This window comes from Elaeis guineensis, chromosome 6 (assembly GCF_000442705.2).
Source record: "Elaeis guineensis isolate ETL-2024a chromosome 6, EG11, whole genome shotgun sequence".
NCBI classification, from domain to species: Eukaryota; Viridiplantae; Streptophyta; class Magnoliopsida; order Arecales; family Arecaceae; genus Elaeis; species Elaeis guineensis.
In genome coordinates this window covers 71,345,141-71,349,620 of record NC_025998.2, presented here as the reverse complement: position 1 = coordinate 71,349,620, position 4,480 = coordinate 71,345,141, and positions in this window count along the sequence as shown.

Sequence of the window (4,480 nt, the reverse complement as noted above, 5' to 3'; positions counted from 1 at the left end):
TATTCTAGGCAAGGCAAGCACCTAATGATGTTGGGAAGTCCGTTGCCCAGGTAGGAATCTAAGAGTGTTGGGTTTGGCCTAGTTGAGGGATGCCCCGTGCTACCACAAACCAAGCTGTTGACCGACACGAGTGCCTTGATAATACCTTTCTATTTCTTGTTTAACTTGATAGGTTGATCACTCTTAATTGTCAAAAATATGACTAAAAATAAAAAAGAGTAGTGGGGCAAAATTTTTTTTTCTCTTTTTTTTTTCTTAGTAAAATTGGGGTGGTTATTCATCATACTTATATTCAAATCTTTAATAAGAGAAAAAAAAATTAAGACTTAGAAAGAAGAAGAAAAATCTAAAGATATCCCAAAGTATGTAGCAAGATTCAAGCTCTTAAGATTAAATTTTCATTTCCTCCTTTGGTTTAAATATCTACTTAAAGTTTTTTTCTTTTTAGGGATTAATAGCCTATCCTAATTAAAATACACTAATCAAGAATATTAATTATTCAATCAAAAGTATTGGGAGGATTGTATTTGAGTATCCGAGCATGTTAACTCTATTAGGAATTGTGTCCTAAAATCAATCGTGTGACGATTGAGTTCATCCTTATATATGAATTATTAATTATTGAATAATAATTATTCTAATATTTTTCATCATAAAGTGGCATCTTTCTTGAACTCTTGTACTGTGATGAAGTCTCTAGAACTATGCTAGTATACCATAAAGAGAGGATTTATCGTATAGTTTTTAAATAAGTTCGCGACCAAATGATATGTCATTACGGGACGATGACATTTATCGAATGAAGGTCGTTGTATGCCATATGGATTGGTTGTCCTCTCAACCAAGGAGTGTGGTGACACTAGTATGGTATACAGGTGAGATGTAAGGATACATCGTCACTGAATAAGTGACTCACCTACTGAGTGTTCTGCCGTCAAGAGCTGCTCGCGAAACACATGGGTATAAATGTCCTTCAGACCTGAGATCACTATAGTGACTTGCAAGCAACTCACTATGCTTTGGTGCCGAACTATCTGAATTTTTAATGTAGTGACGGAAGGCTACTGGGTACAGTCAAGTACTTGCGAAGTCGATATGTGGATCAAGATGGGATTGACTCCTCCGGATTATTAGAGTTGATGTATCACTGTATTTCAATTTAGTACAGCCTTGGCTAGAGTAATCCATGAGATAGATTTGAAAGATTGAAATACAATGTGGATGAAGCAATCTCGGTTGACAGTTAACCTGAGACCATCCTAGAGCATCCAGGGTCAAAATGATGAATTATGCGGTAACCATAAGTATGAGTTCTGAAATATTTCTTTACGATAATTCGACCTATCTGGACGTCGAGAACTATTGCTAGATGGTATCTCAATTAGTACAGAAATTAGTTCCTGTACTACTGACTTAGTGTTTGAACTTATGGAGTCACGCACATAAGTCAGACAAAGTAGGAAGGAATTGACCTATGTTTATATATCCAATCTGGAAGTACTTGACTTGATTGAACGTATAAGCTAACTTAATTGAGAATTGAGTTATGGGTCAAATGGGATTAAAGAGTTGACTATGTCTAGCTAGCACTACACATAAGGTTCAAGTTCAATCTCGGGGATGAATAATTTCTATCTATGATCCATGGAACATATGAAAAATTGGATTTAAGTACTAATTAATTTTAGATTAGATCTAAATTAATTAAACTTAACTAGGTCCAAAATTCAAGTTAAACTTGATACAAAAGTCCTAAAGAGTTTAGGATTGACAACCTTTCGAAATTATTTCGAACTGACTTCGAATCAGACCTGTTTTAAATAAGATATGAGTATTCCTACTTGCACTAGGAATATCCACTCATAAAGCATGATCAAAAATTAGTTTGGTGCTTATTTGGGATGTCCCAAGTGGATGTGGGAGTGGGTGCAAAGTGGATGTCATAAGTGATGGCAATTATATCTCATGTAGGAGTCTTGCTTTCATGAGTATTGGATCAATTCAAATCAGATTTGAATAAAGAGTCCTCCTCTCATTGGATCATGAGAATCATCTATAGATAGAGAGGGTCTCTACCTATGGATGAGAGAAGAGAATGGAATAGCAAATAAATCAAATTGAGAGAAGAGAAAAAGAGAGAGGACAGAAATGTGAAGAAAGAGGTCCTTCATCTTCTACATCTCTTCCTTTGTTGCCGCCTCCTCTCTTTGGGCGTGGATCCTTCTTGGACATCCTACCTGCTGATATGAGGTGTCACATTATCACATCTCATCTCTCGATTGATTGTGTATGCGAAGCCAATTGGATTGGAGTTCATCCTGCTTTCCTGCAGCGTCTGACATGCATGCGAAGTAGAGAGTCTGCATATCCAGACCTCTGCGAAGGTTTATATTAGATAATTTGGAATTTGATCCCTGGTTCTACTATGATTCAAATAAGGATTTGATCTTTAAACAAGTAGAATATTAGAGAAAATTTTTAGATGTAACCTGGGCATTCTAGTTTAACTTGATAAGTTGGTCACTCTTAATTGCCAAAAACATGATTAGAAGAAAGGAGTAGCTTAAGATTGGTACGGGCAAGTAGGGGGGCAAAATTTTTTTCTCCCTTTTTTTCTCTTAGTAAAATTGTGGTGGTGATTCATCATACTTATATTCAAATCTTTAATAAGAGAAGAAAAAAACAAGACTTAGAAAGATGAAGAAGATTCTAAAGATATCCCAAAGTATGTAGCAAGATTCAAGCTATTAAGATTAAATTTTCATTTCCTCCTTTGGTTTAAATGTCTACTTAAAGTTTTTTCTTTTTCGGGATTAATAGCCTATCCTAATTAAAATACACTAACTAAGACTATAAATTATTCAATCAAAAGCATTGGGAGGATTGTATTTGAGTATCCGAGCATGTTAACTCACCATCAACAAGTTAAATAAAAAGCACTCGAATAAACAGCACATTTGCTATATCTAATCTGAAGCCATTGAAAATTGAAAGCCAAAAATTGAAAGAAATAATTAAGGATACTTTGCAAATAAGAAAATATAACATACTACAAATACAAAAGAGATTATAGGGTTCATAATGAGAGAGATTGCAACATTCATACTTTGCAAAGAAGAAAAATGGTATTTCTAAAATGCAAAATAATTGGATAGAAATTGCAAGAATAAAAATACAATTATGATAAAAGCAAGTCCAAAAGAGGCAAATGGATACAGTGGAACTTAGGCTTCAAGTTGTTTCTATTTTGATGTGTGAAAGGAACTAAAGATAATAGGAGAAAATTATTTTCAAAAGGTCAAAGACAACACTTTAATCATAAACCAACATAGGAAAAAGAATATAGGAGAATGTTATGTTTGCATGACAAGCCAATTTATGATTTTTATGATTTTGTTTTCTTAAGAGGAAAAAAAATATTATAAGGGAGTTAAGATTCCATTGATTCCACTAAAGATCCAATCTATAATTAGCATGCAATGTAGGTCCTTCATGCTAAAACAACTTCATGAAATAATATGCCATGCAAACATCTTAAAAATATGAGTCCCAACAATGTACCAGTATACTCTAGCTGGCCATCAAAGAGACCTACAAAGCTTTATTCCCCATAACATACAAATAGTTAGTAAGAATGATTATATTTAAAGTGCCTATTAAAGTACATGACGCTACATCTTATGTTGGTGCCAGAGAAACATGCTGCACCTTCTATAAGTTACCATCATCACCATATGAAGAAAATTTTGAATTTAAGACAAATATTTTTTTCCACAGCATTCATTAACTAGCAATACCGATTATCATTTCCATAAAAAAGTCTCAAAGTTTGATAAAAGAATGGACTATTCTGAAAGCAAACCTTAAAACTTCCAAGTACTTAATGGACAATATTTGTTTAATTCAACTACCATCTAAAATTTAAACTTATCCATCATCTACTCAACTAAATAAACAACTTAAGTGTCTTTGACTAAGAATATACAAAATGTTAATTATGTTATCCTTTTTTGATTTATGGCTACATTTGAACTAAATCAACCATTAAGCCCAATCTTTGATGGTGAGGACTATGATTCTCAGACCATCATGAAAAGAGCCTTTCTAAATATGAAGACCTTATGAGTTTGCAGGATAGCTTTCATGTATATATTTTAAAATTTTTTAAAAATAAACATAGTAGAATTGATCATGATTAAATATTTTAATCAAACATACATTAGATCTAATCTAAAAGTTCTTAGTTAAGGATCTTATGACATAACAAGCATGCATGATCTGAAATCTAAAAGCCATAAATCATATTTATGAAGTAGATCATATCTACTAAAAAATTGAGATCGGATCTCAATATCTAAGCACAGATCGATATTCACCATAGCTAATTATCATGAATTTGTTAGTTTTTCTAGTCGCACAGCAGCCGTACAGACATCCAACCTCTACAGATATCCATACAAAGCTCCTAATCCAATTGGAG